Raw genomic sequence first — 16488 nt, 5'->3', positions numbered from 1 at the left:
ATCCCTGATTTTATTTACCAAACAGAGCCCAACTCTTTCATAGTGGTCTCTTGCCTTCCAATGATCATGACTAATGTAAGCACCATTTCAACCCTGAGTTGACATCCATCCAGTGGAAAAGTAGGTGACTTGACAGTTTGCTGAACCCAAACTCATCTGAGGGGACAACAATTTTTTTTCTTCTAACAGAAGTTGCAAAAACCACAGAAGTCTTAAGTTCTTCCTTCTGCTAAGATGGAATTTTCTTAGCCTCCTCAGAAGATTCCTTTGAGATCTGCAAGCTGTGGGGACATGCAGGAATTACATGAGGAAGACTAAGATTTCTGTCCTTAGAGTCTTTGAAACCCAAATAACACAGCTCTGTTAGCTTGCTTGTCCAGACTCAAGTCTATCCTTACCTAAGAAACATTATTCACTCAGATTTTTCCATGGCTTTTTCTCTTGTTCGTTGATGGGATTTGTCACCTGTACTTGACCTAGTCCTGTTCTTTCCCCTCATTTTCAGTTTATTCATCTTCTAGTCTATAAGAACCCTGTCAAAAAAATTATAAAATTCCAGCAATATCTCTCTTGTACTATTTACAATACTGTAGTCATCAAAACAGCATTTACCAAATGTCAGTATGCCTTGCATTTGGTATCAGAACTCTATTCAACTTAATGATTGAGGGGCCTGTTTCAATGATATTCAAGTCATTACATCAAAGACATTCCCAGTGTTGTAGGGGGAGATCCTTACAACACATGAAGTTGAAATTGTTCTCCAAAATAAGTTTAGATTTTCGACCAATTATTGACAGTACTGGTTTAAATTCTAAAAATATTATCAGCTTTACAGGACAGGTTATTTTCTTTTAATTTTTTCCAACACATATCAGCTTATTGTAGCACAATTCAGAGGTCCTATTCATTTTGGTTTTCAAAGAAAGACTTTCAAATATATTCCTTAAGCTCATCAGTGACTATAAAAAGTCTTTCAGTTCAGAAAAATGATGATGGCGCTAAGGAGCTAACACTTAGTTCAACTCAATAGAAATTTACAGAAGAAGAAAATCAAAATTAGACTTCTGTTAGGCAGAAAATAAATCAGAGCATCAGAATGTAAATGATAGAAATGAAATATCTGATATATATTTCAGGAGATAAAAATGTAGAGTTTCAAAAAGAACAAAGATGGCCTGGTGTGACAGTCTAGTGGCTAAAGTCTTTGCCTTGCATGCACCAGGAAAAATCCCAGATGGGTGCCGGTTCTGGTACCAGCTGCTCCACTTTCCATCCAGGTCCCTGCTTGTGGCCTGGGAAAGCTGTAGAGGATGGCCCAAAGCCTTGAGACCCTGCACCTGTATGCAAGACCCAGAAGAGGCTCCTGGCTTCTGGCTTCACATCATCTCAGCTCTGGCTATTTTGGCCACTTAAAAAGTGAATCAGTAGATGAAAGATATTTCTGTCTCTTCTCTCTGTAAATCTAACTTTCCAATAAAAATTAATAAATCTTAAAAATAAAACAACAAAATTACTTCCCCGGAACATTTTTATGAACAAGCTATAGCCCTTTAGCATTTTCCAAAATGACAGAGAATAAAACTTATTTAACAGACTTGGAAGATTATTCCCCCAAACTGGCACTTTTCCTATGATACTAGAAAAATAAATGGAGAAAAAGCATTTGCCCTTCTCAGTCTCAAGATTTCTCATGTTTTTACAGTAGAATCTATGTGTAAGTAGAAAATTTTCACATTCTCACATTTTAATTATGATTAAATTGTAAACTTGCTTCACAAAATCCATTCCACATTCCAGAAAAGACAAAGCAATCTCAGTATCTTATTGCTAATTTATACCATTTATACTCTTTTAAATGGTTTTCTGTTACAACCCAACTTAAGACATATAAAAAAATACTTTCTTTTTAGTATCACAACATACATGTAAAAGATTTTGCATTTTTAATTTGTGATTGGTTACTTTTTTCCATGATATGGTTTTGTAAGCAGAGGGATTCTTCCTCCTACCTCTCTCTCCCTCTCTTCACAACCTCATTCGTCCCCATATTATTACAATTGTATATTGCTTCACTGTCACAAAGTCTAAGATTTTGGTATTGAAGAGTATCATGGCATTATACGTGAACTAAGCCAAACCCAAAAGGGTAAGTATTATGTTCTCTCTAATACAAGAAATATTCATGCAAGACACAAAACAGAAAGAATATGTAGGTAAACAAGTTTATACATATATTCTCATAGATGAACTGTATAATAGAGATTAGTATAGCAAGACGTAAAAATACGCTGCAGTATGCATCTCCTGAATAAAAGGAAAACTTCCCATAAAAACTGATAAACACGCCTTGACAATATGACACTAGATTTTCCACCATTGCCAGTACCTACAATGCCTTGAAATTGCATTTCAATGTTACAAAATTTTTAAAAGAAAACAATTAGAGATATATAAACAATTGGCAAGAACATTCTTTCCTGCTTTTAGAATTAATGGAAAGCAATCTTCTTTTACATTTATAGACTTATTGAAATAATCAGTGTAAGCCCATGACTGTCATGGTCAGACATTCTTCCTCGTCCCTCTATTGCATGAACTAGAGTGAGTTGTAAGAAATGATTCCTAGGATTTCTGCATCCTACTTGCTCAGATTTCTGACCAGGAGATCCAACAATGAAAGATCATTTTGCTTCCAATTTTCTGTGAACTGATCACATTATCATACTTAATTGTGCTTGAAATAACTTCAACTTACACTAAAGAATCTCCAGAAAACCTTAACCATAAGAAATCCGAAATGCTTCCTTCTTAACTACATAGAATTCATTAGTGACATTTCAATGACACAAAATGCAACAAAAGCTTTGGAAATAATTTTCTCAGTTTTCATTTAATCTGGTCCTCGTCATGAACACTCATTACAAAAAGCATTTACTCAGAATAAATAGAATTAAAAGTATAGATTAGCTGGAGTAAAAAATCATGAGTCATCTAATGGAGAACCACTTGCATTCATCTGAAACCCAGACATGACACAAGTTTTAAATAAAATGTTGAGTTTGGGAGAAAGAAGCACCATCTACTTAATGTTCTAGGGGAAAAGATCAAATTTGTCTCAGTACTAAGCTCTGAAAAGAAACACTGATTCCCAACTTCTCTGCTCTGGTTCTATGACAAAACAATCAACAGCAATGACCATTCACTTCAGATAGTATGCTATTTTAATTTGTTGCTCATAATGTATGATTTTATGTTTTTCAGTCTATTTTTGAACAATTTTCAAAGATTATTCATCTTTAAATGACGTAAGCAGAATATGAAATAACGTGCAATAGAAGCTACTTTGTCTGTAATACAAGGCAAATAACTAAATACCACAATCCCAACACAATGACAATATTTAGAACAATTGTTCCTATGTTACAGACAAAGATGCAGGTACAAGGCACTAGAAATGCAAGTCATCATTATATCAGGTTTTAAAAAATTTGTCACCGGATGCAATTAAAATGGCTGTGGAAGCACATTTATCTTGCCTTTTCCCAGAATGCCAGTGCTTGCAGCTTAAGCTCGAAGACTCCGCCCAGATGGAACATATCAGTAACAAATCTTCTTCAGGGCCTTTGAACTCAAGAACAAAGTCTAATGCTTTGTAAAGAGCAATCAGTCCAAATGAACACGGTGTCAGAGTTAAGAGCTCTGGCATTAAAATCCTATCAGCCTGAGTCCAGACCCCAGCTCTGGCCTCTACCAGCTTTTAACCTTAGCCATACCCATTATCATCTCTCTAAGTTTGAGTTTTGCTCTTTTAGGAATTGAGGGTCAAAATAGCATGTATTCCTTAAAAATCAAGATAATTTAATACACTAAGGCATGTAGAGAACTTAGCCTGGTGCCTGGAATAGAGTTAATGTACCACAAGAAGTAGTCATTCAATTTAAATTTGGCTCTTTCTTGCCAATACTATTTGTGTGGGCATGACAGAAATAAAGGAGAGCAAAGAAGATAAAATTCTAGCAAGCATTTATGCTCATACAGAAAATACATGCTGACACTGGTTGCCCTTCTCGTTTTTAAAATTTATTTATTTACTCTATAATACAGTTCTATTGGCTCTTATTTTTCCCCTGTCCCATTCCCCAAGACCACTCTCTCCCAATGATTACCCTCTTTAGATAGACTATTTTACACTTATTTTCAGAATCTTGTTTTCAATCCCTTCTTACCCATTTTATAAGAAAATATTTTAGATGCCCTGATTAAAATCTATTGATCTTTTCTAAATCCTTTTAATGAATTTCCTCCTTTGCTTTTGATTTTTGAGACAGTGTTTCATTTAACATATTTAACAATATTCTGTGAAGGGAAGAGAATTAATAAAATTTTTGGATGCATAATCTGTCTAAATGACAGAAAGATGAAGTAGATGACAGATGAATTTAGACAGAGTAACATGTAGCAAAGAATAATAAAGTAGCAATCATTTTTATCTTAATTCAATAAGTGTTATTTACATATCTTTCTGTCACGTCCATGGACATAAACTTAAAGGTGGCAGTTACTGAAATTAAAACACTTTTATCAAACTTGTTATTTTTAAGTATTTATTCACTGGTTGGAGCAATCTAGGATTTAAAAGTATTCAGTTACAGAAATATACCTATAAACACATGAAACAAAAACATACATTCACGTATACACAAGCATAGAAAATCACAGTATGTGCTTTCCATGGAGTTATTTACAGTTGTAATATGCCAAAGTGATAATATATTCTTCCTTATTATTCAACTTGAATAAATATATTAAGATCTCTTCCAGGCATCATTTTAGACATTAGATTAATGAAGTAATAAAAACCGCCAATTTGTTATTTCTTTGTTAATATAAATAACATTCTATTGGATTTAAAATTTTAAAAAAAGGAAATGTGGGCCCGGCAGCGTGGCCTAGCAGCTAAAAGTCCTTGCCTTGAACGCCCTGGGATCCCATATGGGCGCCAGTTCTAATCCCAGCAGTCCCACTTCCCATCCAGCTCCCTGCTTGTGACCTGGGAAAGCAGTTGAGGACGGTCCAAAGCTTTAGGACCCTGAACCCATGTGGGAGACCCAGAAGAGGTTCCAGGTTCCTGGCTTCGGAACGACGCAGCACCGGCCATTGCGCTCACTTGGGGAGTGAATCATCGGACGGAAGATCTTCCTCTCTGTCTCTCCTCCTCTCTGTATATCTGACTTTGTAATAAAAATAAATAAATCTTATAAAAAAAAGGGAAATGTTCTTGTTTGTATGAGTCAACCATTGAAGCAGCAAAATGCATGTTACTTCTGTCAAAATCACAAAATAGCTGTTAAATAATAACAAAAACTACAAATTATCTAATCATTAAATAAATGTATTTATACCCTGGTACTAATAAAAAAAATTCTATATGTAGCATTATTGAGTATTCTACACCATGAATTCCTCATTATAATAGAAACCTTTTCATATTTAAGTTATAATATGTTGATTAAGCCTTTCTGTGTAGCACATTCTTTAGCATCCTTTGTAGAACTCAGTGGATAATGGAGGAAGTATGTACCAAGATCCCTATATTAAACCTTTTACGAAAATCAATTTTAAATGCATCAAGGATCTATATATATGAACAGACACCATCAAGTCACTAGAGGAAATCATCAAAGGAAATCTGCAAGAGATAATGTAGGCAAAGACTAGTTGGAAAGGCCAGAAACAAAGGCAATTAGACAAAAATAGATAAAATTACATCAAGCAAAGAAGCTTCTGTACTGCAAAGCAAGCCATCAACAAAGTGAGCAACCAACAGAATACAAGAACATAATTGCAATTTCTGTAACTGATACAGGATTAATATCCACAATCTCAGCAATGATAAAACAAACTATCCAGGTAAGAAAGGAACAAACGATATGAGAGGAAGGCATTTTTCCAAAGATGAAATTCAAATGCCACCCCAAAATATGCAAAATGCTCAGGATTATTAGCCAGCACGGAAATACAAATAAAACCCACAAGGATGTTTTACCTCATCCCAATTGGAATGTTTATCATGCAGACATCAGAAAATAAGAAAATCAAGAAACAAGAATGTGGGGAAACTGTACACTAATCCACTGTTAGTGGGAATGTAAACTAGTACAACCTTTATGGAAGATCATATGGAGATTCCTCAGAAATCTAAAAACAGAGACATACTACTCCTGGAAATTTATCTAAATGAAGTGAAATCAGCATAATGGAGTGTTGTCTAAGCCCATGCTTGGAGAACCTCAATTCAGAATACCTAAGATATGCAATCAATCCAGAGGTCTAACAACAGGTGAATAAAGAAAATGGGGCCAACATACACCACGGACTATTACTCAAGCATTAAAAAATATTGAAATCTATCTTCTGCATCTAAGTGGGTATAATTACAAACCATTTTGCTCAGTGAAGCAAGCCAGTCTCAAAGAAGGCAAATTTCATTTTTCCCTGTTCTGTAATAATACACAAAATACCAAAAAAAGTGATTTATGGGAGTGAAATTGAAATTCTGGGATTTAGCTATTACTTAGAATATTAGTCTATACTCCTAAGGAATAGGTTTTTAATTTTTTTTCTATTTGTGATGTGCTGATGTCTTTACCTAATGGACTGTACAGACTTTGATTATGAAGTGAAGTGAAAGTATGTCAATGTAAAAACTAATTTAATTTTCAAAAGAAAAAGAAATAAGGAAGGAGGAAGGTTGGGGAATGGGAAGGACTGCTGGTATCAGTATTCCTAAATCTATATTGTAAAACATGTGGAATTTGTTCACTTGTGTAAATTAAAAAAAAACCAAAACCTAATGATGTGATTGAATCTTCAATTTTTCTGTATCCCCAAAATACTCATTTCTGTTATAAGTTTCTGTTATAGACTAATTGCCACAAAAAAGAAAAAGAAAAACAAAAATACAGTCCCTGTAGTCATGAGAAATACGGACTAAAGTTAGTTTGAAAAATAGGGGGAAATAAGCAAGCAGATGTCTTTATATACAGCAGAAACAATTTTCTTAAAAATGTTCATTAAAACTTTACAACATTGGCAATTCTTGTATTTTTGGCTTATCATTACTCATATGTATTGGGATGTTACATAGATGCTAAATGCACTGAATATATAGAAGTTAAATTTTACAGGATGTGCAGACAAACATTTATTAGATTAACAAAATTTAGGCATTACAAAAATACTCTTAACTGGCATGGTATTCTGCAGCCAAATTTATCCCAGGAAACAGTGTCTTTACAGTGTTGATTCTGACAGTGTACCACAAGAATGTGAAATCATAAGATCATGTTAAACTGCAGGGGTCCTAAACCCAACGTGCAAACCAGAATTCCAATCTGTTAATGCACTGGTAAAATATAAATATGAAGCAGACTCTCAAATTCTAACTTATTTTACCTAAGCCAAATAATCATCTAGTGTAGACTTATTAAGGCGTCAGCACAGGAATTCTGTGAATTCAGCTATATTTACCTCAGATTTATCTCTCCTAACAGAAAAAAATTTCCCACTAGAATATTTAAACTGTTGACTCGGGCTTTTTGTAGCCTTCCTCCCATGATGTATGATTTTGTTAATGCAGCTTTGATAATAGACTAATTGCCATTGCTAAATCTCTTTTAATTTATGTGCTATATTTAGCTCAAGCTTTCTATTTGAGTTTTTAAGTATCTATTTGATTTAGTTACATTAATACACTTTGAAAGAATTCAGTGTATTCTTGCCAACTCAGATTCTAACATCTTCAAGATATTGATAGAGGTCTTTAATTTTCTGCCTCACTAATATCTATTCAATTCCTTCACCATAATATGAAAGCCATATAGTTTGGGTAGAGACATAAGAAAGAGAAATCACTTCTCCTTGGTTACATGCTAAGTGCCAAAATATTTTCTTTAACTAGTATAATTCCATGTCCTTTTGTATTGATTGGTGCAGGTAACCCAGGCCAAAGGAAATTATCAAACTCATACAGTTGTTCAGAGTATACAAACAAGTTAAAGCAAATAAAAGATGAAGAATGGTGTGCCACATATCTTTGCAACAGCAAGATTCTGTCCCTTTGAGGAAACTACTAACACTTTTGATTTTTGGAAGGTCAAAATTGTTTTAATAGTTTTAACTCCGCATAGCAAACCACTACTTATGATGATTCTCATCCTGTAAAAGTCAGAGCTCAAGAGGAGCAGTCAATCTAACAAAATTACAGATATGCTAAATCACATCAACCCTAAGAGGACCAACACTGTGGCACAGCAGGCTCAGCCCTACTAGTGGCACTGGCATCCCTTATCAGGGACAGTGCTAGCTCAAATCTCATCTGTGCCGCTGCCAATCCAACTTCTTGCTAATGTGCCTGGGAGAGCAGAGGCAATGACCCTAGAACTTGGGTCTGAATCACCCATGTAGGAGACCTGCTGCTCCTGGCTCCTGATTTTGACCTGGCCTTGCCCTGGCTGCTGTGTCGATTTTAGAGTTAATCGTTTAGGGAAACAGCAGATAGGAAATTTTTCTCTGCAACTGACTTTTAAATAAATTTTAAAAACATCAACCATGAAGACAAGCTATAAAGTATATAAAACATGTCAAACATTTCTGGTACTTTTTCTCTCAATAGGTAGTGATTAGTTCTCTTCTCCTTAACTGAATCTAATAACTCAGTTTTAATGACATAAGTAAAAGTGATTATGTCTCAGTTCCAAGATTAGCCCACGAAAGTCACTGCAAATATCCCTCACTCTTTTGCTTCCCTCTTCTGTCTCCTAGGAAAATTTAAGTGCCATACTGCAGAAAATGCAATCAGGCATCTCTGTTGACCTTTACATAGGAACAGGACTTCTGCTAAAAATCGGGGAAGAACCAAAGTCTGACAGCCAAAGTGGGAATGTGTAATCTTAGAGTTTCTCTGATCTCAAACTAGCCTTCAGGTAACTGCAGCCCTGGCCAGTGGCATGACTGCAGCTTCATGGACACGCTGGCCTAACACCCGCAAATAAATATATTCTAAATGACTGCCCCACAGATTGTAAAATAACTGATGATTATCTTAAGATGACAGATGTTTATATAATTGTTTATATGACAGTAGGCAATAATCTACTTCTTCAATATTCAAGTGATAATTTATTCTTAATTATCTAAATTTGGACTTGTTTCTTTAATGATTACAATCCTGCATGCTAAAATACAGAATTGTAAATTTGTGTTCTGATTTCTGCTTTTCAGCTGTGGGTTCTAAAGTGGAGATGCTATTGTGTCTGCTTCCTGTCATTGTCAGATAAAAGAAAAAATGCTAATTGTTGGGTTATATGACTAACATACAGAGGCCAAGCAAGCACCAAGTATGCTGAGAGTGTTTTAATGACTGCTAAGGCTCTATTTATTTAGAGAAGAGTGTGGGGATTGATTTGCAACCAAGGAATCAATTTATTTTTTCAAGTACCAAAAATCCATATTGGGAGCATGATAAATATGGGATAATTCAAACATCTAAAAAAAATCAGTGGAGATCAAGTAGACGGCTGTGTCATAAGATGTTTTCTAATGGACTACTAAAGTCATGTCAAAAGTCATATCGTAAGCCACTTCAATTACAGAAAACTGATGTGTAACAAAGGAATTGAGAAACAGATAGAAGTGATTTCTAGCTAAGTCAACAGTTGTGCTTTGAACATGTCCATCTGTTAAGATGAAAGAAAAGATGAAAAAACTGAGTATTTTATAAGCACCACAAAATCATGCATTGTCTTTATAATTTTTTAAATTCTTTCAAAAACCAAGGTTGCTATAAATGTATATGTGCAAATTCTAAATAATATGGTCACATTATCACTTTTCCCAAGATTTCTGGAATTCTTAGAGCTAACATGCTTTTTTTAAAATTTTTTTTAAAGATTTATTTTATTTTTTTATTACAAAGTCAGATGTACTGAGAGGAGGAGAGATAGAGAGGAAGTGGAGCTGCCGGGATTAGAACCAGCGGCCACATGGGATCAAGGTGAGAACCTTAGCCACTAGGCCACACTGCCGAGCCCTGACATGCTTTCTTATTGTGAATTTTGAAGAACACTAATTGATTCCCATTTTCCACACTATTTGTCAAAATAGAGCAAATTCACTGATTTGTTTGACATAAAATGTCCCTAGAAGCAGTATTATTTCCCTAGTTTTTTTAGTTGAAGGCTCTATTGATCAAAATTCATAATTCTTAGTATGTAGTTAGAATTAAAATTCAGGCCTTGCGCCTTTTAAGACATTATTGATCCCTTTGTGAGAGCTGAAACTATTCTACAGACTAGTAAAAACTTGATGCTTTTAGGAAAGTAACATGATGGCATTGGCTTAAAGAGTTGAAATTAAGCATTACTACAGTGCTTCTACTTCTGTTATTTTCTTACAGCGGTAGTAAAATTAAACTCAAAGGTTCCTCAAAATCCAAATATCCCTTTTCTTTTTTTTTCTATCTAAATTATACCCAAATAATGCTAAACAAACAGTAATTAATGTTGAATGGTGCTGCTTTTTTTTTCCTGCCATCCTAACATATTTATGGAGCACTTTACTGGTGCATGCGGTGTGAGTAAGAAGCAACAGCATATTCCTCACAGAACTTACATTACATGAGAAAAAATCTTTTTCACATGCACATGCAATTATAATACATTCTACAAAAATATCAGATGTAAAGTAGAAGCTATTATTGCAGATATTAACTCTTGAAAAAAAAGACATTTGTACTGAAAACTAAGGGATAAGAAAAGAACTAGCTTTGAAAAATAATGTGAAGAGCATTTCAGAAAGAAAAGCAAAGGCAAATTTCCTAAGCACGGACTAGCTGGAAAAATGTAAAACTGGTGCCTTACTTTGCACATTCTTCTCACATGAACTATACTCCAATCCTACTAGGAGAGCATTATCTACACTTAACAATTCAAGGTATGGCAGCTCATCTTTTTGACTCAATATGTATTATCTATGATTATGAGTCCTTAATCTAAATGGCATGGCCCTGTCTCTGGACAGTTATTTTGGACATTTTCTCAACTTCTTATATATTCATCATCTGAAAAATAATGAATGTCACACTTAAGAGTTTTTACAGAAATCAAATGAGTTAACATAAAGAACTTGTAGAGGCATGATTCAAAGCTTAGTTGGCTACCCTTCTGCATCCAAGTGCCAGGATCCAATATGATCACAGGTTCATGTACCAGATGCTTCAGTTCCCACCCAACTCACTGTTTGTGGCTTGCAAAAGCAGTGGAGGATGAACTCAAAGCCTTACAACTCTGCATTCTTGAGTGATCAGGAAGAAGCTGCTGATGGGCTCAGTTCTGGGCATTGTAGCCACTTGGGGAGTGAGCCAGTGGATGGAAGATCTTCCTGTCTGTCCTTCTCTCTGTAAATCTGTCTTTCCAATACTACTACTACTAATAATAATAATAATAGACCTTATTTCTGTAGTGAACATAAGAAAAATTGGCTGTTGTTAATTTGACTATGAACAAAAACATGTAGATTTTGCCATAGAAAATGGAACATTGCAAATTATCAATGGGAATATGTGGAATTTCCTGAATAAATTAAAAACACACTGGTATATGATACAGGAATCCCATTATTTATTATACATCCAAAATGAATGGATTATTTCTCCCATGTTCATATAGCACAATTCAACCTTCATGTCCCTCAACAGATGAATGGAGAAAGGAAATTAGCTGAGTAGAGATGCTCATACATAATGGGATAGTATTCAGCCTTTTAACAAGAATCCTATCATTTCAAACAAAACGAATGACGGTGGAGGATATCAAGTGAAGCAAGCCAGGCACAAAGACAGAACCACCACATGATGTCTTACACCTGGAATGTAATATGTCAGCTGCTCAGAAGCAGAGTGTAGGATGGTGATTATAAGGATTTGGGGAAGAAGGTTGACTTTGCTGGTATATTTGTCAAAAAGTACATTCAGATAGGAAGAATGACTAAAGGGATTTTGTTTTCTAGGATCACTAATGTTAGCAACAATAAGCTGTATTCTGGAAAATCATAGCATGCACATATATATAACATATTTACATACACAATTTTATGTGTATATATAAATATGTAAGAGTAAATATATATAATTTTGGGGTTTTTTTTACTGTAAGAGTCCTTATGGTAAACACTTTTCTAAAATGAAGACTTTATAAATTTTCACTTAGATTACTAAAATGAACAAATGTATAAAGTGAACAAAAGTGTAAAAAGACAACACAAATTTCAAGTCACAATTTCTTTGTAACCTCATTCTTACATACTAGATTCAATGTAATTTCTGGAAATATGTTTCTTTGTCCAAGCCCTGCATATGACTACATAAACCCCAAGCAAAGTAATAAGAAGTTTCTGCTCTTTGCTGCATGTACAAAATTTATCATTGTTAAAGGACAAATATATTTGAATAAATGTATTCACTTTCAACAGCTAAGAATGTTCTATTTTCCTTACTCTGATTTTTAATTTGTATTTTTGTACCCATTCTATAAGATAGCTTTCCTCTTGCTCCTTTTTTATTAAAGGTTGAACACACATTTCACATTCAGTGCTATGTATTAATAAAGAGAATTTACATATTATAAAATTAACATAAATTTTGCTGCTATTTATGCATCCTATCCAGCCATACTCAAGGCAGGTAATAGGATGTTTGTCTATGTTTCAAATGGAAATTACTCAAGTTATTCATACACCTCAACTGCAAATCCATCATTTTGATATTTTTATACTTTCTCTAATGTGTTTGTCTCTCAGCAGTATATTCTAATCAGACACACAATGACAGAAGGTTAAATTTTTAGTTCAATGTGTTTAAACTTGGAAAGATGACCTAATATTTTACATAAGTCATGTCACATTTACTACTATGTTCAATAGAAGATGGTTTTTAACTCTAACTTCACCCAGAGTTTAATTAATCCACCTTTGTTTCTGAGGTTATTCCCAAGGGTCCTTCATGGCTGTCCCACAATGTTCCTCTGCCTCTCTTGCACTTCTCATGTGTCTCTGCTTATGTTTTCCACAGCCACCTATTAAGCACAGTACTTTTTGGATATCTTACTAGGCATTCTCAAAGATAAAAAGAAGCATGGGTCTCTAATACTTTTGGAGAGTTTTTTGTCTATAAAATAGTGATAGAGTGACATGATGGTAAAGTTCACATTTTTCTTTTATAAAGATTTATTTATTTGAAAGTCAAAATTACAGAGAGAAACAGAGAGAGAATATTTCATCCTCTGCTTTACTCTTCAAAAAATGGGCTGCTGAAGCCAGGAGTCAGAAGATCCTTCTGGGTCTTCTACATGGGTGCATGGTCCCAAGCACTTGGGCCATCGCCAATGACTTTTCCAGAAGCATTAGTGGGGAGCTGGATTGGAACTGGATCTTCCAGAGCTCAAACAAGTGCTCGTATGGGATTCTAGCATTATAGTGGTAACTTTACCTTCTTCTAAAATGTTTACACCGAACTAATAAATGATTTGCCTCTGGCACACACATCTGCATAGAAATAATACTGTCCCAAGACAATTGCAGGATGTTCAAAAAAACCATAATTACAATATTAAAGGCAGCAGAGGTCAAAAACAGAAAAAATGAGGGCTAAAGCTGTAGAATGGAAGTACTGTTAGTTATATTTCGGAGACTTTGTAATACCTTATTAGTGAGTGGTAATAAAGTCTAAACCCAAGTCCTATCATGGAAATGAGCTAGAACTACTGATCCTGTGTCCCAAGCAGTGTGAGTTCCTAAGACCTACCTGAAGCTCCACAGAGTAACAGCATAATGCCTAACCTGGATACCCTATCTGGCTATTTCTTGGTCCTGATTTTCTATTACATGTAAAATGTTAGCTTCCTTTTGTTACAATTTGTTTCCAAAGAGTCAGGAACATAACCTAGGAATTTGTTTTTCCTGGTCACACAGATTTATCTAGTGACATTTAAAATGAATTACCTCAATTGCTTTCTAACTGCAAAAGAAATATTACTAATATTACCATGATCAATATTACTTGAATACATTCTGCATGCCAGATATTGTACTAAGCATTTAACATACATCATTCTCACTTTATTTTCACATCATTTATAGAAGTAGGTAATATCATTTTCTTCATATTACAGATAAAATATCAGCAGCCAATTTGGTTACTCTTGAAAACTAAAAAGCATATTAATTATTTTAGCATCAGTCGTATGGCAAAATGAAAGCTACAATTTGAAGTAACCACTACTTTATAAAGTAGTCTAATCTCAATGAATATAAAAGCAATAAGCTACTTAGCTGTTAAAATGCATAACTTCTGAGTATAAAAATATAGGCAGCAAATACAATCAATTGAAAGAAAATGAAAAATCGGCATACACATAAAAACATCTAAAAAAGGTTTGCTTCTGACTACTACATTTCAATTTCCTACCCACCCTTTCTCAAATTTTGACATATTAGTGTGGGACTATCTTCCTAAATTAGACAGAATGAGGTTTCAATTTATTTTCATTATTTCCTGTAGGGAAGAGACTATCATAGCCGAGTAGGTGGAAAAATGCTACATTTATGTCATGGCTGTAAAGTAAAACTAAGAAAGTAGCCCTACTTAAGATGCTACTCAAATAAGTATTAAGGATCCAGCGTGGTAGCCCAGCAAATCAAGTCCTTGCCTTGAACTCACCAGGATCCCACATGGGTACCGGTTCTGGTCCCATTGGCCCCGCTTCCTATCCAGCTCTCTGCTTGTGGCCTGGGAAAGGCATCAAGGATGGCCAAAGCCTTGGGACCCTGCACCGGCGAGGGAGAACCGGAAGAGGCTCCTGTCTGCTGGCTTTGTATCAGCTCAACTCCGGCTGTTGCAACCACTAGGGGAGTGAATCAATGGACAGAAGAACTTCCTCTCTCTCTGTATCTGATTTTTCAATAAAAATAAGTCTTTAAATAATGATAGCAATAGTAATAATAATAATTGTATTAAACGCAATGTGGTTGATGGAAAAAAAGCACTTTGGAAAACGACTTGCTTTAAATATATATTTAAGCCAAATATATAGATAATACATAGTTAATAAATATATATTAAATTATATATATTTAAACCAAGCTTCTAAATGACTCATGGTGCTTGCAGGTTTTTAAATGCAAGGATCATATGCATGCTGTCCAAATGATAACACATCAACAAAAGAAGGATATTTGAGTCATGTAGTGGACCCTCGGACTAGGGGGAGAAATTCATTAGGATGCATCACTGGCAACAGAATTCAAGCAAAGTAAAGCCTTTGACTGTCACTGGCAGTGTTAGCTGAAAGCTATGCCAAGTTCCCACTAGATGTTAAAACTATGATTCATATATCTACACTTGGATTAATTACAATCACCACAGTTGTCCAGAAGCAATATTTTACATAAATATCCATTTTCAACTGCTGCTCTTATCATATATGGTAGAAGCCTAACTATTCATGAGACGTTAGTTGGTTTATTTCAAGTCTTTGCACACTAAAGATTGAGCTCCCTATCAGCATTACAATATTTACCTTTGTTCATATTACTTAGTCAATATTCTTGCATAATTTTGCCTAAGATTTGTGAGCACTGCTACGATTATCATGGTGTGGCAGGTGGCTGAGCCTAGTAGTTACCATGCCAGGCTAAGATACCCATCCTAAATTATTCTATACCACAGTACTGGTGTGAGACCCACTTCCAGCCCCTGGTTTGGTTCTTGCTAAGGCAAATACTTGGAGGCTGTGCTTCTTTTTCAGAAAATCAAGCCCCTTTCATCCAATTCCTTCACCTTTGGCCTTATTCTGCCCTGATCATCATTTGAGAAGTGATCCAGTGAATGTGAGCTTGCTCTCTCTTCATTCTCTCTCTCTCTCTCTCTCTCTCTCTCTCTCCACACACACACACACACACACACACACACACACACACACACACACACACACAATCTGCCTCTTGAAGTAATGAATTCTTTTGAAAAAAGATCTACCGAGACTCGCAAGATGGCCGACATAGGAGGAAGACTGTGAGAGAGCTCAGACAGAGAGGGCTAGGACGCGACAAAAGCGTAAGTGGAGCAGCATAGAACTACACGGAGAAGAACGTGAAGTTCCCTGGACAGTGTGGAACCAAAAAAATCCACACAACTCGGAAGAGCAACCAGGGAAAAACAAAACAAAGGGCAGGGAAGACGACTTTCCGCTCCTGACCTGCTGAGTCACCTTTGAATGCAGACTCTGAAAGCCGCCGACCGACCCCCCGCAGACGCTGAAAGCCGCCGACCGACCAGCACACGCTGTGGCCGTGAGGACCGGCGTTGATCGGGACCTGCTGGCATCTGCTCACCCTGGTCACCAGGACCCGCCAGGACTCCCCCCGCTGCGT

The sequence above is a fragment of the Ochotona princeps genome, chromosome 14 (assembly GCF_030435755.1).
Source record: "Ochotona princeps isolate mOchPri1 chromosome 14, mOchPri1.hap1, whole genome shotgun sequence".
Lineage (NCBI taxonomy): Eukaryota > Metazoa > Chordata > Mammalia > Lagomorpha > Ochotonidae > Ochotona > Ochotona princeps.
The sequence above is the reverse complement of the archived record's forward strand: the minus strand, read 5'-3'. Positions refer to the sequence as shown.